Source organism: Mus caroli, unplaced genomic scaffold (genome assembly GCF_978045245.1).
Source record: "Mus caroli unplaced genomic scaffold, Mus_caroli_1 scaffold_7, whole genome shotgun sequence".
Classification (NCBI taxonomy): Eukaryota; Metazoa; Chordata; class Mammalia; order Rodentia; family Muridae; genus Mus; species Mus caroli.
Genome location: NW_028227262.1, coordinates 42,590,184 through 42,615,067, shown reverse-complemented (window position 1 = coordinate 42,615,067; position 24,884 = coordinate 42,590,184). Strand labels below are relative to the sequence as shown.

Below are 24,884 nucleotides of genomic sequence, written 5' to 3'. Positions count from 1 at the left end.
GCTACAAAAGTGAACAAACAATAGACAGTATATCTTGAGCCATAAAGATCTAAGCATGAAGAGTACTGGGATAAAATGGATTATTCCTAGGAATTAAATGAAAGAAATAAAAGATGTGTGCTATACTTGTGGCCATTTAATTATCTATAAGGTTTTGAGCTAGATGTCAAGTTATATCTAACAACAACAACAACAAAAACCCACAAGTCTTTCTCCTCTGTTTCTTTTATGTTATACTGCTTAAATATTAAATTGCATTTTGTTCTCATAAAGGAAGAGAACTTATCTTTTTTGTTCATATCTATATCTTCGTGAGATTCTTTGAGAAAGAGAGAAATGCTAATTATAACAAGCATCCCTCATCACTGATGTGTCTTTATGTAGCAGCCTGAGGTTATGTAGCAATGCATGACTAACTAGTCAAAATGCAGAGAATATGTAACTATAGTGTGTCCAGCACTAAACAGAGCATCTGATACAACCACTATACATAAGACTCAAGGAGAGTTGTGCAATAGGGGCCAGAAGGATTGCTAGAGCCCAAAGACCCGAAAGACTGTTTCTATACAGTGGTTTTGATAGTAGTGATGTTCACATGATCTTTCAATGGCATGGCTGCGCACATAAGACCTTCAAAGGCTACACTCGCCAACATGCCAATAGGGATGTAAAAGAATTTCCCAAAGCTCTATACATAGGTTAAGCACTAGAGGCAGTCAATGCTGCTGTGGATATACTTTTTTTTTTCAAGGATGTGTGCTCCAATCCTAAATATGTGTCTATGCATACATATACATAAAATTATATATTAACATAATAATAAAAGAAGAGGAGATGAATTTTAAAGGGACAGGAAAGGAGTTGGTTAGGAGATAAAGAGAGGTGGGAATCATACAAATGCTGTATCTTGTGTGATATCCTTCAAATGTAAAAACAGCTTAGTGGCTTGGTTAGTCTTGTCTTGTTACATGAATCTTATATTGTTTGAATTTAAGTGGTGATAGCAAACCAGCAGCTTTAATATTTACTACTTACAATTTATTTAAAATTATCTGTCATGGCTGTAACATGCACATGAATCCTAAATGAAGTGGCAAATGGCATGAATTCTTTCTTTATAATTTTAAGTTTAGTGCCAATTTAAATATCTGTACTTATTCTCTGAAAGCATATAGTATTGAGAATCCTTTGCATCTATGAAATAATTTACTTAGGTGAAGATATTCTTTATGAATTAATAGTATTTCAGAAGTATAATTTTCCTAGGTGGATGCTGTAAGGTCAGCTCTACCTTCGAAGAACTTAGAAGCAGAGCAGATCAAAGTTCCTTTGATAAACATGTCCCTTCCATGTAATTGATGAGTTGGTTCCACTGTGGTTGACAGTGACTCATCTAGTGATGAACCTGAGGAGAACAGCAAATGAAAACAACATCCCCATTTTCAGTGATGACCAATGGTTTCTTACAGGACATCTGAGCTTCCTTCCTCCTTTTCTCTCATTTACAGTCTTTTCTTCTTTCGGTGCTTTGCTCTCCTTTAAACCACGAAGGCAAGTGTCCTGTTAGTGCATCTTAGCATTAGCTCTAAGGAAGCCATTTTGTAAGTTCATATGTGGATTTTTATATGGAAGAGTGCAAATCACCACAAAATCGCAATGGTGGAATAAGAAAAAAAATATGCCAATCACTTTGAAATCTTGTCACAGTAATTTCAGACAAATGGGACAGAGCAATACTGGAAATCTCTAGAAGACTGAGCCTCGATTCTGCAGGAAATCTGTATTCAGCCTAAAGATGGATCACTGATGCTTGGGCTCAGAGACAGGAAAGCACTGCACTGGCTGATCAGAATGGGGGAGTGGTCCAGTTTGCATTATTTTCTCTTCACTTAGTTATGTGGTCAGGTGGGTACTATGTCATCAACCAATCAGTTTCTTTTGTGCTTTCTTGTTTGTCCATTTTCTATCAAGGACTAAGATAATTTACACCATTTGTAAATAAATCAGTATGGTCAAATTTGAATTATTACTGCTTCAGAAAGCCCTAATGTTAGCAAATTCCTCAATTGTTGCAACTACCATATTTTATAATCCTATATTTTTCATTATGGTGTAATTTAACATACTTTTAAAAATTATTTTTTATTTAGTATAGACATGTGTTTCTAAGCTGACCACCATTCCCTTCATGAATAATCTTTGACTAAAATGGATATAAACTTTTTGCTGGAGCTTGTCTTCTGGTTAAGGAAAACAATGCACCTGGTTTGGTGCCATATGGCTGTACTCTTAGGAGGCTAAGGAAGGAGGATCTGGAAAAAGAAACTAGCCTGGGATATGGTACAAGTCCCTGAAGAAAGAGGAGGAAGACAGGAGCAAAGGGGAGATGGAGAGGGACAGTGAACACACATCATATTAGGTCAGAATATGGGTAGCGACATGAAGATAAAGCAGTGACAGGCACTGCTAACTGTCGACCAACTGAGTGCAAAATGTCTTGTCTTAGGTGAGGATGTAGGATCAGTGACCAAATAACACCTAAGAGAAGCAGTGGATAAATAATTCCAATAGTAGGGACACCCATCAGTGGAGGTCATGTCCTGCATTGAAGGATCAGAAAATCCAGAAAGGCAACAGAAGAAGTGGGGAAAGATGAAATGGAGTAGAAAGAAAAATATCAGTCACAGAGCACCCAGATTCCATCACCACAAAATTGAAAGAGAGCAGCAGGGTAAAGGAGAGCTGACAGAAGTGAGATCATGTGGAGTCATATTAGACAAATGTCTAAATTCAGTGAGGATTCAGAGTAGAAATTCATCCTTCATCTTTACAATGTTTGTTGTGAGCATGGGGTTTGTCACCCCACTACAGTCTATCATGCGAGAAGTACTAGATGGGTAAATATAGAGTAAGAAAAAAAATGAATGAATCTCTCACTAATTCTGTTGTTCTTTCATCTGTGGTTTTACTGAAAACAAAACATTTTTATTTTCCAGTTTGTTTTGCCTTTTTTTTGTTTTTGTTTTTGTATTTTTTCCATTTTGCCTTTTAAAATCAGAATGCACAGATTCCTACTCCTGTGGCAGTGTACCCTTTGACAAAACTAAGCTCATAGCTTACTAGATTACTAGATCTAGATAATTAGAATTTCCTACCCTCCAAGCCTTGAATGCTATTGCTTTCTCCACATGCTAAGAAGTTTAAAAAAAAATCTGATTGGCTTGACAGATTGAGCATGATTGAATGTCTACTTAAGCTTCCTGTGTTTCCATCTGATTGCTAATCCTGAAGAATGATGCTAAACCAGAATCCCCAGCTGAGAGGTCAGAGGATCAGAAATCCATTCCTCTAAAATGATGAGATGGATAGATAGAGTGGTTCTGATGTGCAACGGGACCCTAGAATAAGGATATCTATATTGCTTCTGTTCTGGAACTACCTGGATATCTCTCTATACTAAGTGGTCACAGTACATGCAGTCCTAACATCTGAGAGTAGAAAGAGAACAGACTGCAATTGTTAGTGAATCTAGAGAACAGATATGCAGCTGAGTATGTCATCCTTGCAAACATTTATAATCTGTCCTTAACTACCTTTTTTTTAGAAAGTAATATTTAAGTGTATAGTATAGAAAATTTTGTGTCAAATGATTTCAACACCTTAGTACCTAAAGGTTTTTTTTTTATATTATTTCTCCCTCCATAGGGAGGCATTTTTCCTATAGTTTTATAACTCTCTTTACTTTGAATTATCTCTAACAATTTGCATAAATTTTTAAATATAAATTTAAAGAAAATTTGGATATCACGAATTCATGAATCCTCATAATTGAATAGATCTCATTTGTATTTCATGTCACATGACTCTAATATTTAAGTCTTCTTTCCTGCTTCTCTTTGTCATCTAATTCATATTTTCTTGCTATCTATTTGTTACATGGTAGGTTTGGCTGGAGTTGCTCAAACTCATCTTCCTCTTTCCCTTCCTCTTCCACTGGTATCCAGTAATGTTCTTAGTACCAGTTTAAGGCTTTGTGCAGTTTTGGGGACAGCCCACTTCCTGTTATCACTATCCCTGACAGCATTGAATATGCTCTCTCCTATAGCACTAGAGCATCATCTCTGTTATATGGGAGAAGCTGAGCTAAGTGCTGTGTAACTGAATGGCTAAATGAATGAATGAAAATTTGAATTCTGTTCACTTCTGACTTGGTTTAGGTTGTAAAATCTAAACTTTCCTAATCTGACAATTCTGCTTAGGTGCACATAGTTGACAATGTTCTGTGACCTTGGGGAGGGCATAGGAAAGGTTTGTGTTAACCATGGACAAACAGTTTGGGGCTTTTTTGTTTCTTGTTTTTGTTTTTGTTTTTGTTTTTTTGTTTTGTTTTGTTTTGTTTTTTTGTTTTACAGTATGTCTTCACCTTTTTTTTATTGCTTATTTTTTATCTTCAATCTTTTTTTATTATAGTCCAGACTTTATCCCCTTTCCACAGTTTCTCATCTTATTCCTTCTCCCACCCACCCCACAGCCCAGTCTCCAAAACTATGTACCCAACCTCCCAACCCCCATCCCCACCCTGTCAAACCTCCCCACTCCCTGGGGCTCAAGTCTCTCAAGGATTAGGTGCATCATCTCTCACTGAGGCCAGACCAGGCAGTCCTCTGCTATCTATGTGCCAAGGCCTCTTCTCAGCTAGTGTATGCTTCCTGGTTGGTGGATAGTGTCTGAGAGATCTCAGGAGTCCTTATTTCCTGCTGTGGCACAGTTGTGGTCCTGTTTTACTGGCATGCTCAACTAGACTTCCATGCCTATTTTAATGAGCTGTGCCACACTGGTGCAAAGATCAGCAAGTGCAATGCTAATGTGGATTGAGAATAGAATCAGTTTTTCTTCTTTCTTGGCCTCTAGAATTTGAGAGGACTTTGTTGCTGTCTCCTAGTTAAACAATGTTTTTCTTAAAGGGCTGGTTTTACTCATGCCAATTATTTTCTCATTCTCTCCTTGATTCCTTTCACTAAATTTCAGTAAACTCTCACCTTCTGAGTACATTATCCTGTGGCTCATTTATACCTATACCCTCACTCCTTGAATTGAATTCAGATTCTGATGTCAAGCTTGTCTGCAGAAGAGTAAAGCTCCCCATGTGCTATAAATAAGCATGGACTTTACTGAAGTTTGCTACTGCAGGAGTCACTGCAGCATATGTTGTACTTTGTGGTATCAGGATCCTATGGGTTTAACTCTCATCATGTCTTTTTCCTTGCTCTGAAAAGGACAGGAGTAAATACATCTTTCTGAACAAAAGTAAGGTTGAAGAACTTGTTCTCTGTGAGAGTTTCAGACAGCCAAATTAAGCTTATGGTCCTAATGAAAGTCACACAATAACCCTCCTACTCCTCCCCCAAACCCCCTACCCCAGTCATCTAACTTCCTTAATGCATGAGGATTATAGGTTACAAAATAAAAGGGTGGTTGGTTAACAAGAAATAACTAGGAAAATGAAAATACCACCAATAGCAATGTCACTATATTCCCTTTTGCAGAATTTTAACATGCCCTCCAGAGTGAATGATTTCTTCCCAGTCAACAGTGTGAAATGTTACTAGGTAAAAAGCAAGTTGGCTGGAATTTTAAATCAGACTTTCTATGAACTTAATTCCCCAGTAATATTTCATAATGCTATTTGCCTTCATGTGTCCTGCTGTCTTCATCACTTGATCTTCAGTAGAGTACATAATTCTTGGTGGAGAATGTGGCTAAGGAAAGCATGCATTAAGCATGCATTAAGACATCCTTGAGACTCTAATGAAAGAATAAGAGGAAGGATGGCAGGCCCCAAAAGGGATAGGAACTCAAAAGGAAAACCAACTAAACTGGACCCTTGGAGCACTCAGAGTCAGAACTACCAACTAAAGAACACACATTGCTTGGGCCTAGACCTCCCCACACTTGTGTAGCAGATGTGCAGCTTGGTCTTCATGTGGGTACTGAACAATAGGAATGGGGGCTATCCCAAAAGTTTTTTGCCTATAAGTGGGATAAGTTCTTCTAGCTGGGCTGCCTTATCTGGCCTCAGGGGAGAGGAAGTGCTTAGCCTCAAAGAGATTTGAAGTATCAAGGTTGGGGGAATACCCAAGAGGGCCCTCAATTGCTTAGAGGAGAAGGTGAAGTGGTAGGGAAAGGGTTGTGGAAGGGAGTGACCTGGAAAGGGGTAGTGAGCAGAATGTAAAGTGGATAAGTAAAAAAATAAAATAATAAAAAAAGACATCCAAGAAAAGCCATTCTTAGAGATTTTGCAAATAGTGCCAGATACCACAGTTTTAGACCTCCCTATTTGCATGTCCTTCCAGAATGATCTAGAAACAGGACTACTATGTATGTATTATTCTTTGCTGGTTTTGATTTGGGGGCCTGTCTTGGCATTACTGTTGCTGTGATGAAACTCCATGGCTAAAAGCAACTTGGGAGGGATAGGGTCTACTTCACTCACAGTTTCTTATGACAGTACATCAAAATCAGTGAGGGCAGGAACTCAAGCAGGGCAGTTACCTGGAGGCAGGAACTGATGCAGTAGCCTTGGAAGAGCACTGTGTTCTGCTTCCTCTGCTTTTGTATATAAGTTAGGACCACCAGCCCAGGTATGGCACCACACAAAATGGGCAGAACACACTCTCACTTATCACTAATTAAAGTGCTTTATAGCTGGATCTTATGGTGGCATTTTAATGAATGAGGCTCTCTCCTCTCTGATGACTCTAGCTTGTATCCAGTGAAGATAAAACTAGCCATTACAGACCACTTTCAACACTTCAAGTCAGGAAGTCTTCCTTTTAATTTTGTTCATATTTGTGTATATTTGGGTGTTTTCCATATTCTGGTTGTAGTTTTTAATCTTTGTTTAGTCCTTCAGTTGTCATCACAACCCACCATTTTATAAATTAGGAGTTATTCTCAATTTGGAAAACCTGGTCAAGGGCAAATAGTTACTAAGTGAACGATGCCCTGCCAGACTGATTTCAGAGTTTCCTCCATTAAGTACTTAATTTCAGAGGCTCAGAAGAGTAGATTATCTCTTGGTTCCCAGCATGTATATCATAGCACAAGTCACCTGTGGTTTGACATAGTTCCAGGTCATTCAGGAACACATTCCCTTTATCACCAACAAGTAGTACCTGGGATAGAACAACCCTCTTGCCTCTGTCTTGTGCTATTTCTTATTATCCTATTCTTAATTTCTTTTTAATTAAACTGTATGTGTGTGATATTTTTCCTGCATAATATGTCTGTGCACCACTTACACATCTGTGCCCACAGAGGCCAGAAGAGGCTGTTTGATCTCCTTGAGACAGTGTTGAATATAGTTGTGAGCCACCATGTGGATGCTAGGAGTCAAACTCAGATCTTCTGAAAGAACAGCCAGGGCTATTAACCACTGAGCCATCTCTCCAGACCTAATTCTTTTATTCTGTACTAAAAGAATTTGTCCTCATGTATTTTGCCTTCTCAGTCATATTACCATGAAAGGAAGAGCCTTTATCCTCTCCTAGTTCATGCTTGTACCCTCTGATTATTATTAACCCTATGTCTCACAAATTTCTCAGTTAACCAAGGAAAAATATTTTAAAAATTAATGATCTAGGGCTGGAGGTATAGTTCAATGGCAGAACATCTCCCCCTCATACCTGAGGTTTAAGTTTTGATTTTCAATATATACAGAAACACACACATACACACAGCTAGTGAATGAGACAGACAGACAGACAGAAACACAGACAGACAGACAGAAACAGAGGGACAGGGAATGATATAGATAACAGTCCCGACCTAATTTTTAATCAATTAATAAACATTTTGTTTGTTTGTTTCTTTTGCTGCTGGAGACAGAACCTGGAGTCTCAGTGATGCTAGTTTGTTTTCTAATATTGAGAAATATCCCCAGTCCTATTAACCTAAATTTTATAAAAAAAACTATGGGTAGGCATATATTCACATATATGCATAACTGATCAATGACTGCATGTATTTTAAAACATTGCAGTGATGAAACATTTTTTAAAGTTAAGCTGTATTTTATTGTGGCATACTAAGAATGTAAAGCTTCTTCAATTTCTAGAAAAATTCTTGCAATAAACACTATGTCTTTAACTAACTTAGAACCACTACAAACACAATTTTTGTTTCACATTCCCTTCATGTCCTAGTTTTTTCTGTCTTTTCAGTCTCTTGATCTTGTAGATCACTTTCCTTATTAACGCATTTCTGCAATAGGATGAGATTTCTTAATAGTTCTTTATTAGTTTCAAACTAAGACTGTTTCATTTACTTTTATTTATGAAGAAGATATGTCACATACCTCCCCCCACACATGCACACACACCCACAACTGGCAAAGGCAAAGAGGCTTCTTGTTGATGGTGGTGTTCTGATATCAGTCAGGGAAAAGCAAATCAAATCAAATCCAATCAAATACAGGTAGCACAGCACAGGAGGAGGAAGACAGACAGACACCTGTGGACTGCCATGCCAGACCAGATCTCTAGCTCATGGCTCAGGCAGCACATAGACACCCTTTTTCTGCCATGCATAGGAGTCCACTAGATGCATATATAGCCTGCAACAGGAGCCACCACAATGAGCAAGTATGTGAAAGTCAGATGGGAAAGGCAAATGGAACCACTGGAGCATTATGAAGAGAGGTGTAACTGGAGACTTCAGGGTAGAAAGGGGTAGACAGTTATGAGTAGCAAGCTTGCTACCTGATTCCTTGGTGAGGTCCCAACCTTATCTGCCACAGAGAGCCATGGTTGAGTCCAGGGCTACACAGTGTCAGGGTTCAGTGTCCACCTGTTTTGCTCCTATTACCAGTAGAGAAGATAAGGATATCCCTGGTCCAGGCAACCTCTGGGAACCACATGAATGGCCAAGGCTGTGCATAACTGGCCCTGCCCTTCATCACCAGCAGGAATTGAAATCTAGACAGAGGAGTATTGGAAGCAGGAGAGACGGCTCCCCTGGTTCACTTCACATGGACATCAGGCTCAGCACCTTGCCTGGGCAGCACTATAGTACTGTCCCTGGTCTAAGGGGAGTTAGCAATCCAGCCTCAATTGTCATGAGGGTGTGAGATCAGGAGAGCTGTCCCAGCCCCTCACTAGCTGCAGCACTTGAAAATGTGGGCCCCGAACTTTGGGGAACACAATGAAACTGGCTCTGGAAGTGTGGGTGCCAGTGAGCTGGCACTTACGGCATACAAGTAGGATAGCTGACCCTGCCTCCTGCAGATGGCAGCAATAAATGGCCTAAACAGGAACAGTGCCACAGAGCTTGTCCTGGTGATTGAGATGAGAGAGAGCCAGTTGAACATGTGAAAGGGCAGTCCTGCTTCAGAATCTCCATGACACAGGGCAATGAGAGGAGTCCCAACAAGAATCCAATATTGATGATGTCATAGACACCAGAGATCTTGAACAAGACCAATGGCTCATTGCCATGAGCATTTACATCTGAAGAAATGTGGACACAGAGATGAACTATGGGTCACACTGTGACATACTATAGCTTTCATGATGAGATGTTTTCTATGTTTTGGTCTGGTTAGTGTTGTTTGTTTTTTTAATTGCTTGCTTGCATATTTTATTGAGAGCAGGTTGCAAGGGCAAAGGGCCGATACAAAGGGATGGATAGATGAGTGGGACAGGTGTATGATATGAAACTTACAAAGAATAAATAAATAGATAAAAAATATATATCACAATTTATTTTACAATTCAAAAGTATTCTTGTGATTTCACATGCTGGCCCCTTTTAGCTTTCATTAACTAATTGCCTTCTGTGATAACGAGTCTTACCTCCCAGCCTGAATCAATACATTATACAAAGTTATATTGAACATTTATATTTTTTTACAAGTCACACAAAAATTTATTTTGTAGCAACACCTTCTCTTCCCTAAATCTAAGGAGCTTAAGTATAGTGGTTACAAGATAACAAGTTCTTAATGAATGCCTGGTATGTTGAAATGTTTCGGCCCAATCATAAATCTTAGCACATTGTAATTATCTTGTGTCTTTAATAATTAGTATTGTAATAAAGAAATCATAATTTTTGTATTAATTATAGTTTATATCAGAAATATTAAAGTCATAACTTTTCAAATAGACTGAACCTGTATTAAAAATTAACTTTTTGTCATATGAATTCTTTGTATACTTTTATTTGCTTATTTGCAAAAGATATCATCTGATATACATAAAAGAAAATGCTTATTTGGGGATTGCATCATGCATGTTTTAATTAAACAATATATAATTTTATATCATTATTCACATATATTTAAAATTCAAAACATATTGAAATAAATGTATCAAGTACTAAGTTGTAGGGTTTTATCATAAGAATATCCACTGCTTTTCATCATCATCTCTGAATATCTAGTCAAGTTTCTATACTATCTTTATCATTTTTATTATTTTTATTTTTTTGAGATTATAATTGAATTACAAAATTTCTCTCGTTCCTTTTCATTCCCCAAACCCTCCTATAAATCACTCACTGTTTCCTTCAAGTTCATAGACTTTTATTACAAAGTTATAACATGCATTTGTGTGTGCGTGCATATATATATGTATATATATATATATATATATATATATATATATATATATTCCTAAATATAAACAAATAATCCATATAATGGCACTTGTATGTACGTTTCCAGGGCTGTCCATTTGGCACTGGACAATCAATTAGTGTGATCATCCCCAGGGGAAGCCACATATCTTGTTAGGAATGAGGGGATGCATAAACTTGGTAAAGGGCACACAGTCTAAAATCTTGTAGTTAGTGTTTAGATTTCAAGCCTGTGACACAACAGCAAATATCCTTAGTTTCCTCGACTGTTTTCTCTCAAAATTATTACATGATTTGAAATTTTGTTGAAAACATAAAAACAGTTATGCCCTGTGTATACGTGAATAAAATGACCTGATGTCCTCTGTGTCACCCAGGAAATAGTGAAAACAACCAACCTCAAAGCAGGAAGCAATCAGATTGGCATAACAGTCATAGTGGAATGGGAAATGAACAAGATCTCAAGTCGGGATCAAATAAACTAACTAACTAACTAACTAATTTTTAATTAATAAGAGTATATTTGCACAATAGTATTCCTGCTCTTTCTCTTTTTTTACTTTTAAATTTTATTCTTCTCTTACATATTACATCCTGACTGCACTATTCCCTCTCTCCTCCACTTTTAGTCCTTTTCATCATATCTCCACCCACTTTTCCTATCTCTTCCTTTTTCCCTTTAGAAAAGGGCAGACCTCTCAGGCAGGAATATCAATCAAAGATGGCATATCAATTTGCAGTGAGACTAGGCACCTCTTCCCATACTAAAGTTGGAAAAGGCAACAATAGTAGAATGAAAGTGGCCCCAAAACAGGCCAGAGAGTCATAAACAATCTCTGGTGCCACTCTTAGGAGTCTCACAAGAAGACCAAGCTATACAACTGTAACACAGAGAGCCTAGTTAAATCCCACACAGGCTCCCTAATTGTCGGTTCAGTGTCTGTGAGCCCCTATGAGCCAGAGTTAGTTGATTTTGTGGGTTTTCCTATGGTGTCCTTGACCCCTCTTACCCTTACTATCTGCCCTTCCCATCTACTGTGAAGTATTTTAATCCCAATCTTGGTAATCAGTAACTAGAATACTGCATGAGTGTAAAGTTGAGAAAGACTCTCTTACTTAAAACAATCAATTGAACATGTGAAACTCTCTAAATGTTTGAACAAGTTGCAGAGCACTGATTTATCTGGCTCATATGTCAGGTCTGCTTAATTGACAGCCCTTACTCACTTGGCGCTGGAAGTGGTGGTTCCATTAATAGCTTTACAATAGTCTCTCTCTCTCTCTCTCTCTCTCTCTCTCTCTCTCTCTCTCTCCCTCCCTCCCTCCCTCCCCCTACCCCCCTCTCTCCTCTCTCTTTCTCTCTCCCTTCCTCTATCTCTTCCTCTTCCTCTATGCCTCCTGCTCCTTCCCTTTTGGTTTAGCTGTGATGGTAATATTATAGTGTGCCACATGATAAATTTTACTGATAAATAAACTCTAAAAAGAGAATATATCTCCTCCTCTGTGAATCCTACCAAAAGTCCAAATGTCCTCTTTTTTTTAACTGATAGTGATCAAGTCTGATTTATGTTTGGAATGCAGTTCTGGTGGGAATGTGAATTATGGAATGCATATCATGTAATGTGCTATTTTATCATCGATTAATAAAGCATGCAACACTGACTTTCTATCTCCAGATGTGCTTGCTTTAAGTATCTAACTTGGGTTGCTTTTTTAAGCACGTTAATTTTCACTTCCAAACAAAAGTTCACAGTTTTGAGAGGGCACATGCTACTGTATCACTTTCCAATTAAAGGAAGAAAGATGCTTAGGGCTAAAGAAAACCTAGAATTCTGCTTATTTTTCGACAAGAACATTGTGGTTAGAACATGTCGGTAATCAAAGAGGAAAATATAATCAGGGAAAGCTCTGCCATTTCAGGATTGTTATTAGAAATATAGTTTTATTAACCAGGAATAGGCTCTCTGTTGATGACCATTTAGAAATAACTTTGAACAGTGTGGCAATAAGTATGTTATAACTCCCAGATTCCACTTTCAATTCTTTGGAGATGCATCATAATTAGAGTGTTGGGTCATGGGTAGGGTCTACTTTTACATTGTGGTGTGTTTATAAAATAAAACATTATTCAGCCTTAGGAAGAATATTCTGTCATTTAAGACCATATATGTGAACATGGAGCATTATGTTGAATGCAATCACGCAGACAAAATTAGGCAACTCCTATAGGATATTTTTTTCTGTCTAGACACTCAAATTCATCAAATATGAAGAACCTAATAATATAGTATCAATTTCCAGGGATTTGGAGGACAGGATGATGTGAAATTATTGATCAATCTATGTAGATTTCCATCAAGTCATGAAGGAAATTTTCTTACAATCAGGTGTATTCCATAGCATCTATACTTAATATTATCATGCTATACAGGTAAAATATAATTTTAAAAGATCCAAAATATGTTAAGTGTGCTTAGTGAAGTAAATAGAAGCTGAAGGAAAGTCTTGGAGGGAAAATGAATGTCTTTTAAATTTAGTGTTGGTGGTAGTTTGACAAGTATATACCCGTGTTCAAGCTCAACAATCTACACTAAAAATACATAGTAGTTTCAATGTACATTTTGCATCAATAAAAATATTTTGCGTGTTTATGGAATGGATCCCCAGGTAGGGCAGTCTCTGGTTGGACCTTCCTTCCTTCTCAGCTCTGAACTTTGTCTCTGTAATTCCTTCCATGGCATTTTGTTCCCCACTCTAAGAATGAGCAATGTATCCACACTTTGGTCTTCCTTCTTCTTGAGTTCCCTGTGTTTTGTAAATTGTATCTTGGATATTCTAAGTTTCTGGGCTAATATCTGCTTATCAGTGAGTGCATATCATGCACAGACACTATTGAATATGTCAGCAAGATTTTGCTGACAGGACCCTAATATAACTGTCTCTTGGGAGGCTATGCCAGTGCCTGGCAAATACAGAAGTGGATGCTCACAGTCATCTATTGGATGAAACACAGGGCCCCCAATGGAGGAGCTAGAGAAAGTACTCAAGGAGATGAAGGGATCTGCAACACTACAGGAGCAAGAAAAATATAAACTAACCAGTACCCCTCCCCCCCAAAAGCTGTGTCTCTGGCTGCATATATAGCAGAGGATGGCCTAGTTGACCATCAATGGGAGGAGAGGCCATTGATCTTGAGAAGATCATATGCCCCAGTACAGAGTAATGCCAGGGCCAGGAAGTGGGAGTGGGTGGGTTGGGGAGCAGTGTGAGGGGAGGGTATATGGGGCCTTGGGGATAGCATTTGAACTGTAAATGAAGAAAATGTCTAATTAAAAAAGGACATGAAAAAAAAAGTGTTTTGTGTTACATAAATGAGACAGAGATGAAGCCCTGGGAAGAAGTAAGTGTGATATAAACCTACTGAAAATAGAGTAAAAGTAAGAACTGAAATCTCAGATGAATTTTCTGCATAAGGATAGACTATGCTCTGCAATGATACCTAGGGCAGGTGTGGGGAAAGAACCAAGGCTCTCTGGAGTTGCAGTAGAATGAGCCAGAGAAAGTAATTTCGTTGACATGAGTTAAATTTTGTGTAATGCCTTTATATTTCAATAAACTAGTCAATAGGAATATGGGGACTGGAGGTGAGAAAAGTAAAATATTTTATGATTAAAATCTAGTAAAAGACATAGTATGATAATTGGGCTTTGGGATTGTTTGAGTATATAAGCTATTTACTACCATATAATCTCCAGTCTAGTCTTGCAATCATAAAAAGGGAACCTATGAGCCAAATGTTATTCAACGTTTTTTAGAATGAAATTAAATTATTCTTAAAGTAGACTCGCTGCTGAAACAAGGCCAGTGGATTTGATTTACAAATGGCCCCTCTTTTGAGTTTAAGATAAGGTGTGCCTTAAAATCACAGACTTACTCAGTTAACTACTTACAGACAAAGATGGAAAAAACAGAGACAGAATGAAACAAAAGCTGCACAAGACCACATTGCCTTCTATGTTCACCATGTGGGGTCAAAATGCCCAAAAGACTACAGTAGGGAGACACAATTAGTGGTTCACAAAACAAAACAGAGACATAAGTCTTAGAAAGAGACCTGTAGAAAGCAAGGGTTAAGGTTGACAGAGGTGGATAGCAGACCATAAGAGAGGCTGAGTTACCATCATCTGCATTCATAATCAATGAGACCATTCCCTGCCCCCGCCTCTGTGTGTGTGTGTGTGTGTGTGTGTGTGTTGTTATGTAAATATTCCTATGGGTGAATACACAGGTGTGGTTTGTGGCCAGAGCTTGATTTCAGGTTTCTTTTTTAATTCCTTAGCACTTTACATTTAGAGACAGAGTATCTAACTGAAGTGGGAGTTCAACCTATTGGCTAGGTCTGCTGTCATGTTATAGATGGACTGACATGCTCAACTTCCTTACATGGATGTTAAGATCTGAATAGCAGGTCTTCATCTTTGCAGAACCAAGGAATTAGAGCTAACTCAAACCCCGTACCAGCTCCATCATCCCTCTTTTATTATAGAGGGAAAAGGAGAGTAATAAAACACTGTAGTAACTGTCCTCCAGAATGACTCCTGACTGAATCCTCATTCTGTGTCCTAAAAGAAGAGTATAGATAAGAATGAGGGGATTTCATTTTCTCCTTCCTGATTAATAAATCTTATTTATGAGATTAGAGAAGTATGATTCTTAAGTAAGGAAATACAAATGACCTTGAGACCAGGTATATCATTACCCAGATACGCAGATAGTCTGAATTTAATTTTTATTAATGTAGATAATAGCTTACATGAGCCTTATGGAGACATTACTAGCACTCTAAAATTTAATTAGATTTTTAGAGCTTCCATTAATGTCTTTTGTAGGATTATACAATCTAGGGCAGCAGGCTTCATTTTATTTCCATTATGGTTTGAAATAAGCATGAATGGAGTGTTTTGTATATTGCAAAGAGTTTTGGTCTGGAGGTGTTTTTTTTTTTTTTTTAAACAGGATTGGAATCATTTTATGTTAGATTTCTACTATATATATTTATATCTGACTCCCATGCATTTGTTAACTAACATCAGGGACATTTACTCATTTCCACTTTTATTAAGGTTAATATTTTAATAATTGATAAGGGTGATCATACATATGCCTTTCTCCTCACAATGACTTCAAAGCAATCATTTTGATGTTGATGTCTATTTTTCCAGAAAATTTATTTTCTGGGAAGACATCCCATTGTCTTGCCTCTTGGCAATTATGCCTTGACTATATGAGTAATACGCTTTTACAGAACTGTGAGGCTTTGGAATTAACAGAAAAATCTGCTTGTCTCTACACAACCAAAAAAAAAAAAAATCGAGGAGGGGAATTAAATCTCTATTTTACAAAAACAAACAAACAAACAAACAAAAACAAAAAAACATATTTATAAAAAATGAAGAGGGATTATATTGATTCACTGTGACATGATGTTTTCATTATTCACACTCTCACATTGGAGTAGCCTAAGAAGTACGTATACATGAGAAAACATTTACAGGATTTGGGGATATCAAGCTCTAACTTGAATATCAGCTCTATAGAGCATGTGGACAGAATCAGAATTAGAACCAAAGCTGTTGGAATGGAGACTATGGCGTTCTGAGCTAGAGGTGTTTTTTTTGTTTTGTTTTGTTTTTTTTTCTTGTTCTGTCCTAGCCCAGACTTGAGCTTTCTTTGCTGCACAGATAAGTCAATCAAGGCAAACCTAGTCTCAGGATACTATTGAATTAAGCAGGTAACTAAGTTAATTATTGAAGGGGCATGAGTGTGTCTGCTGGTTTGTGCATCTTCATGTGAATTTAGCTATGGTGTACATGTCCATCCTCAACAGCCACAACTCTGTGCTTATGTGCCTTCTGGTAGGTTTAGAGAGGATTCTGTTTAGAAAAGGACCTAGTTTGGCATGATTAAATCCTAGTAATTACAAAAGTACCGATTTTGTTCTTCATCTGTAATTAGAGAGCTTGCTTGTTATTCTCTTCCCCTAGTTTGTAGTATTTAAGAGGAGCATGGGCAGGTCCCTGATACATAACTGCATCTGCAATTTTAGTCTTTCATTAAATTGGTATTTATCTTTAATTATAGGCTCCACTCCCTTTAAAATCAATCATTTCTATTTATGCCCTTTACTGGAGTTTTGAAGTAAAGGCACCTGGTAAAGAAACAATCTTTAGTCAAGCAAATGACTTATTTCTTTATATTATTATAAAAACTAAGATGGCAAACAAGTATAAAACATTATCAAGCAAAGGCAACATATAACCCTGCCTTTCTACACAGGCACAACCTCACAAAAACCTATTACCATCTCCATAAACTGTAAAAAATTAATATTTCGTGTTGCTCTACAGGTCTTGATTGGTGCAGATATTCACTACAGTGTATTATGATAGATTTTTAATTATTTTTCTGATGAGGTCTTCACAATTATTCCTAATGTTCATCTGAGTGAAATAAAATGATATACACCAAGGCGGGTGTTAACAGATTGCACAATTTCATACATTTTGAAAGAAATGGTAATGACAAATGACAGTAACCTAATTTGTGGAACAATCTCTTTGCATGAAATAGTCTACTAGTTTGTAATTACGTGATTAAGCCAACAAGAAAAATAGAAGCCAATCAAATCAGAATCTTCAAGATATAGAATAAAAAGAATCTGTAACTTCTCAATTTAATTTGTAACCTGCAGTGAACTTTCATGTGAATTCCAAACATAAACACTCATTAAAATTATTTTTAGGAGGAAGATGTTCATTTGTGTGCCACTAAACTTCAAAGGATAAGAAAAAATAAATTCTATGGGTAAAGATAGATTCTGGTTAATAGCAGATAGTGTTTGTAAAGCTCTCCATGTATATGCAGTGTCTTCACAGACACTTTGCTTACTTTTCTTGCTGCTGTGTTCTAATAAGGGAAAGAAGGGAGGGACACTTCATTTTAGATTACATCTAGAAGGGATACAGTCCACCAAGACAGAGAAGATGAGGTGGGAGTATGAGGTGTTCACAGTTTTGCCTTAGTCAGGAAGCAGAAAGAGAATGTTCCTAGTCAAGAATACTAGACTGGTTTCCTTCTAATTTACCTTGATATTCTTATTGGAACTCCAGCCCCCCAGATATGCTATCTACTTCAGAGTGGGACTCACCACCTCAGATAAAAGTTTTAGGAAACACCCACATAAACACACCCTGATGTGTGTTTCTGTGGTAGCTTTAAAACTAGTCAAACTGACAACGAAGATTAGATGTCTACCAGAAGTAATCGAAGGAGTGAGACAAATTGCATTTTCAATAAAAGGTCAATGAAGATCATTTGCATCCAGAAAGCTCTTGCAGAAGCAGATCTCATAAATGCTGTAGAATTCATGTGATTTTGATTGCATTAAGTAAAAAAAAAAAAGAAAGAAAGAAAAAAAGAAAAAACTTAAGCCAACGGTGGTAGCCCATGCATTTGGTTCCAGTCCTCAGGAAGCAGAGGGATGAAGGTCTCTCAGAGTTAGAGGCCAGCTTGTTCTACAGAGGAAGATCCTGGATATGAATTAGCCAGGCTACACTGGAGGGAAAAAAGAAAAGAAATAAAGAAATTTAATCTAAGGGATGTGAGGCCTTGAAGCTTTTCAACAAGTCGATTATAATTTGATCCTTCAGGTTTGAAATAAGACTTTATTCATAATACAAAAAGATAAATAAATAGCTTTGAATAGATTTGTGTAGCTTGAGAGCTGGTATTATGAATTGCTCAAACAAAAGGATCAGTTGACCTGAAACCAATAAATGATAGGAAAATATATTGGCATTTTTCTAAGGACATTTTAGAGGGAAAAAATCATTCACTTGGACATAAGGAAGCATGCTTTCCTGAATGGGGAAATATGAAAAATATTGAAATATTGGATTCTGTGATACTTATTTGCTACTATGCACTTAGAATACTATAACATCCTGGGAATGCTGGTGTAATTGTCCCTACATTGGCAGTAGGAAACCTGTATCGCAAAGATCATTTCCTTGCTGTCCTGTGTCAAGGTGAGGACCAGAATTCAAGGCAAGTATTTCTCAATCCAAATTCTAGATATTTAGCACTCTTCACCAGTCATGATCTTGCCTTTTACCCTGCCGCCCCGCACATGAGTTCAATACACAGTAAATATTTTATGACTGAATGGCTGAATATCTGGCTGGCTGAACATTCTTGTAAAAGAACTCTGGTTGCATTTATCCTGCAGCAAAGATTAAAATACAGTTGTTAGATTCAGTGTGGCTAGTAGTTGAATAATTAAGAGATATGGTTTGGCTTTTGGAAGTAGATAAAGAAAAGAGGAAAGTGTCCTGGATTACAAATAATTAAATGCAATAGCAAAATAACTGAAATCCAGGCATATGTCTCCTGTCAATGACATTTGAGATGAAAATAAAGCCAGTAAATATGGCTAGGAAGCAGCACATTACCGCTGGATTGCTCAGGAGAGGAAATGGGTGAGCCTCCTCTGCAGGGAGGAGTGGACTTGCAAGCATTTCCAGGAATTGCCTGAAGCAGAATGCAGCAAGGACTGTGGCAAACACATATGCAGGAAGCTATAGGCAAATTTAATATTGGTGAGGAAGGATCATCAACCCGTGCTTGGCTTTATCATAACCATTACTCTTCATTTGAGGTTATCGATTGTTCTAACAGCTGGAACAACAAGTGTAATGAACTGTTACAACCACTCTGGGTGAATGTCAGCCCTCTAAATGATCATTACCCAGAGAGGACAGTATAAATGGTTCAAGTGTTAGAAACAAAGCACAAAGATGAGAAGTACTAAAGGGTCAAAGTGTCCTTGTTTTAGGCATTTGGTTTCTTTTCATAGGAGGCATCTTTGTTTCTATACTTTCAGTTACCAGAATTTCTTCTGTAATCATTTTCAACTGCTTTGATAGTATGGCATGAGAAGGGAGCATTCTCTACCATTTTTTAATTTCATAATTGATGGAGAAAAAGTACCTCAAGAAGCCATGAAATACCAAACCCATTTGTTTCAGTGTATTGTTAAGCCAGGGGTTTCTGTGTTTCTGGTGTCTTGGGTAGGTTCTTGACAAGTGTTGGGGAAAGGGATGACATTACTGTGATGTACTGCTATGAAGAGTGACAAGTTTTGTGAAAAGGCTGGTAGTACAAAGGTTAACTGTGTTGACTATTAAATTAAGAATCACCTAGCTCTAGGGCTGGGGCAACAGCTCAGCTGTTATGAGATCAATGAAGCAGTTATTCATTCACCATGCCTGTTCTTACAGAGGACCCGAGTTTGGTTTTGAGCTCCTACATGATAGCTTACAATTATATTTCACTCTAGTTCCAATGGATAGTGTACCTTCTTCTAGCCTCTCCAGGCACTGGGCCCACCCAAAATGGACATACATAAATTCAGGAGAAGCATTCATACACACATCTAAAAAGAATAAACATATTTTAAAAGTCATATAGCATTAAGCAATTCAAATTTTGCTCATCTTTCCTCTAGGCTCCTCAAAGTTGATCAATCTCAGCATCCCTAAGATTTATTAAGCTTGTATCATATTTAGGTTAAGAACCTTGTATATGGTAGACTTTGTTTTGCTATCCACAGTGTTTGTGTGTGTGTGTGTATGTGTGTGTATGTGTGTGTGTGTATGTGTGTGTATGTGTGTGTGTGTGTGTGTGTGTGTGTGTGTGGTGTTATGCTGCTAGCTATGCAACTCCAGGCCTTACACAGGGCAGGCATGTTCTCTATCACAAAACTGAACTTACCCCACAATGCACATAGTTTAATTCACACACTAAGCCATTCAGTTAGCCCTTTGTCACCTCTGCTTTTTATAGCATGAACTGAGGTGAAGAGAAATTGGATAAGTCCAACTCTGCACAGTCAGGAGCAGGGGTATGGAGGAAATAGCTCAACCCTCCCTGTATCCAAGTCATACTTTTTTTTTCATCATAGCCTACCTGCCTGGAGATCAGACTCCATTTATTTTTACACACCAACAATTATACAGCGGTTTGCCTTTATGTATAAAAGCCACATTCCATTTTGCTAATAACCTATGTGTGGATGTTTAGGCTGTTTACATCTTTGGGGTACTGTGAATAGCTCTCTTATGATCTTACCATTATGGTGTGCAAGTATATTTTTGTTTTGTTTCTTCTTAATAGATTCTATGATGCATGTTTGTTTTGTTTTTTTGGTTTTGGTTTTGGTTTTTTTGAGACAGGGTTTCTCTGTATAGCTCTGGCTATCCTGGAACTCACTTTGTAGACCAGGCTGGCCTCAAACTCAGAAATGTACCTGCCTCTGCCTCCCAAGTGATGGCATTAAAGGCATGTGCCACCACACGCGGCATGATGCATCTTTTGAGTATTTATTTTGTACTAATTAATAGAGTCTAATTTATAGAGAGGAACTTTGTAAATTCTTAGAATTCCATTAAATAAATATTATTACTGTTCTTATTTTACCAGTGGGAAGTTTAGGCAGGGGTTTGGGTACTTTGTATTTAGTTGAACATTACTGATGCTGGATTCAAACTAATGCAGCCAAATTTCAGAGTTTGATCTGGGCCCTTTCTTCCTTGTGCAGTGTAAGCTTGTAGGACAAGCAGTCATTTGTCAGTCTTTATATATATATATGTATGTATATATATATACATATAGATAGATAGATAGTTTAGTCAAGTATCCTCTAATAATTTACAACACAGTATGTCACAAAATATCTATAGTTAATTTAAACTAGCAATGTCATCGATATTACTATTACCAATGTTTTACATACATCAGGGAAGTGATTAAATGTGAGTTTTTAAGAATGTTTATTATTGTTGTTCCACCTATAGGGTTGCAGATCCCTTTAACTCCTTGGGTGTTTTCTCTAGCTCCTCCATTGGGGGCCCTGTGACCCATCCAATAGCTGACTGTGAGCATCCACTTATGTGTTTGCTAGGCCTCGGAATAGCCTCACAAGTGATAGTTATATCAAGATCCTTTCAGCAAAATCTTGCTAGTGTATGCAATGGTGTCAGCGTTTGGAGGCTGATTATGGGATGGATCCCTGGGTATGGCAGTCTCTAGATGGTCCATCCTTTCGTCTCAGCTCCAAACTTTGTCTCTGTAACTCCTTCCATGGGTGTTTTGTTCTCAATTCTAAGGGGCAAAGTGTCCACACTTTGGTCTTCGTTCTTCTTGAGTTTCATGTGTTTTGCAAATTGTATCTTGTACCTTGGGTGTTCTAAGTTTTTGGGCTAATATCCATTTATTATTGAGTACACATCATGTGAGTTCTTTTGTGATTGGGTTACCTCACTCAGGATGATGCCCTCTAGGTCGGTCCATTTGCCTAGGAATTTCATAAAATACCTAATTAAAAAAGAATGTTTATTATTTCTTAATTGAAAAATCCTATGATAGAACAAAAACAACAAATGGCAAGCATCATTTCCAGGAACCTTATGACAATAATCTCTATAGTCAGGAAGATATACAATACAGTTACAGTATACAAGTAAGTTTAAATTTTTGTTCTGTAAAAAGTTACATAATTTCTTTCTTATCAACTCATTCAGAAGAGAGGAGTTATGACTATCACTGGAGGGATGCCCCAGCTGTGTTCTGATATGTGTTCGCGTATGTGCCTCCTCTTTTTTTTGTCCACAGCTCCATTTTACCTCATTTAGCAGGTGCATTAACAAAGAACTTAGAACTGAGCTTGTGGTAGACTAAGACACCCAGGTCTCTCATCGGTTACATCATCGTATTGTCCCTTTTCTGTACTTAGCTTATACACCTGATATTTTTCTTCACCAATGTGAATGTTCCAAGCACCTGGGGAATTAATTGGATGCATTTTAGATCCATATTGTTCTATCAAGTTCAGTTTAGATTTCAGATCTCTTCTGCTAAGTCTATTTACTTTCTTCCCCAGTTGAGAAAGTCTGAAGAATATACCCTGTCCCCATGCTTAGAGTTTGTGCTTTTAATTAACATCTTGGAGAAATTCTAAGCTTCACTTACAATCTGTTTGAATAGTTTCTGCTTAGACCAAAACCTCCTGCCTGCTGCTTCCTGAGTAACAAGGGCCTTGGAGTAGACACAGGTCTTTGCATGGATGTGAAGATGAGAGGTTGGAATGTTCTCTTTAAGTTTAGTTATAACCTTAGAAATTATACAGGTTTCTCAAAAACCTCAATTTGAATATTAGATTGTATAGTATCTCGTTCAGTATAATTTATTATCTTAGAGATGTATTTAAATTATTAGCTACTGATAACATTTTAACATTTACCTGCTGCTATGAATTAAATGAATATGGCTTGGTCTGTGATATATACATACATATATATCACCTATATACATATATATATATATATATGTATGTATACATATATATAAAATGTTAATGCGTATTGACATAGCATTTTATTGAGTCTATTTTAGTACTAACATTACCCCTGTGAAAAGTATATTTTTAAAGTGAAATGAGTATTAAGAAATTTTTAAGAAACATATATTTCCTGCATAAAACAGTTATATAACTCAAATTTAGCTTCTTCAATAACATATATTAGAATTGAAATCCTTTGCTTACAAGTATATTTCAATTATTTTTATATCTGTATTTTCTGCAGATATTAATCAGGCATTACATATCTATTCCTTCTAGCCATTTTTAATGATTATTTGGTAATTGGCATACTTGATAAAATATGCTATTTATTAGTATGATGTTCAGGAATGGATTTCTTTTCTACATCGTTAGTGCCCATGTGTGTTTATCATTTCTTTCCATTAATGTCAAGGAAGCCAAATGGTTGTCTTGTTTTATTAAGATTATTTTATATGGACAGAGTCTTTTTTGAGTTCCTTTTAAATGGATTCCATAATAGGATAAAAATGCAAATGAAGTAAAAGCAGTGCTATAGATTTTTAGCTTGGTGACTGTAAGGCAGAATAATGTCTTTGCTACCCAATATTCCCAAACACTCCCCTTGCTGGCAGGGCCCTATGCAGTAGTAGTCCTTTCTTCTTTTATTTAGGCGATATGATTCCTTTTAATGTCATAGATGGAATGATGTCACACTTTTTACATATGCTTGTGAGCTACCATTTTTTCTCAACTGAAACCAATAAGAGTAAGTGATTGAGTGCCCCTACTCACTTAGAATCTGATAAATGAATCACAGGTAGTTATGAGAATCACACACATTTACTACCTGGAGCAAGAGGCTTGCATTCTTAGCAGATTCCTGATGATGTTGTCCCCCTTATGATATACAAGTAATGTTCATACTTCCCTAAGAATGGTTAAAGGTGAGAGAGAGGTTAAAAGGTATTTGAGAGATTTGACCGCATCATGTCTTTTAATTTTTCCCTTGCCACCAAACTTTATGAGTTAAATTATTTTCTTTCACAAGAAACACTGAGTTTGAATTATCCAGATTAAAACATGTGCCACAGAGTCACTGAGGACAGGAAGTAAAAAACAGAAAAATCAGAATAATGAAGAGGTAAGGAAACAGGGCATTGCTACCTTTCCTGATTCATAACCTCACCTTCTGTTTGCAGAGATTTTTCAAAGAAAAATGGATGATAAACTAGCTACTCTCAGATATGTCACATCAAATGATGACATTGGCTCGGCCCTCAGCTTTTCTGATGACCTGGCAAACCATCCTCTTCACTGTGCTCTTTTGCATTCCTTCGTTGTGATGGTCATCAGGTGACTAGCAGGATGAGAAAAGACAGTGTCTTTCAGAGATGGTACTTAAAACAGCCAAGTGTTCTAAAATGTGCTTCAGTCTTTTATTAAACTGCTCCAGCTTCTGCAAAGGCTAACTGGGTCCCTGTCCTTTCAGGCTGAATAATCCCCACAATTGAGTCTCTGGAGCAATCAATGACTTGAAGATGGTTTAATTTCCCTGAGTTTCCTTCAGTTTCTGAAGCATGCCAAGCAAATATAGACCCTGTCTGCTTTTTACCCTGAATAAATGGGAGTTATCATTACTATGTCATCTTGGGCTCATCTTCTACAACCAGAGACTGTTCATAATTTCTCAATAAAACCTGAGAGAACTACTGTGTGGCTCCAGAAATGTTGCGTGAGCTGCTACTGATGAGGCCATGCCTCTATTGTTTGAGGCAAAGGTAGACAACTTTTAGAATATCTTTTGTGTAATTTA

The 24,884-nt window shown here is 37.3% G+C and overlaps 1 protein-coding gene and 1 long non-coding RNA gene across 3 annotated transcripts in view; both read left to right on the top strand.

Moving 5' to 3' along the window:
* The window catches only part of LOC110295865 (contactin-4), a 1,019,336-nt gene that overhangs the window by 334,522 nt on the left and 659,930 nt on the right, over nucleotides 1-24,884 (top strand). The gene's annotated exons all lie outside the window — the stretch shown is intronic.
* On the top strand, nucleotides 1,598-24,816 carry LOC147003863 (uncharacterized). Its single transcript, XR_015047501.1, has 3 exons — nucleotides 1,598-1,905; nucleotides 24,271-24,465; nucleotides 24,561-24,816. It is a non-coding gene; the product is annotated as an uncharacterized LOC147003863 (long non-coding RNA).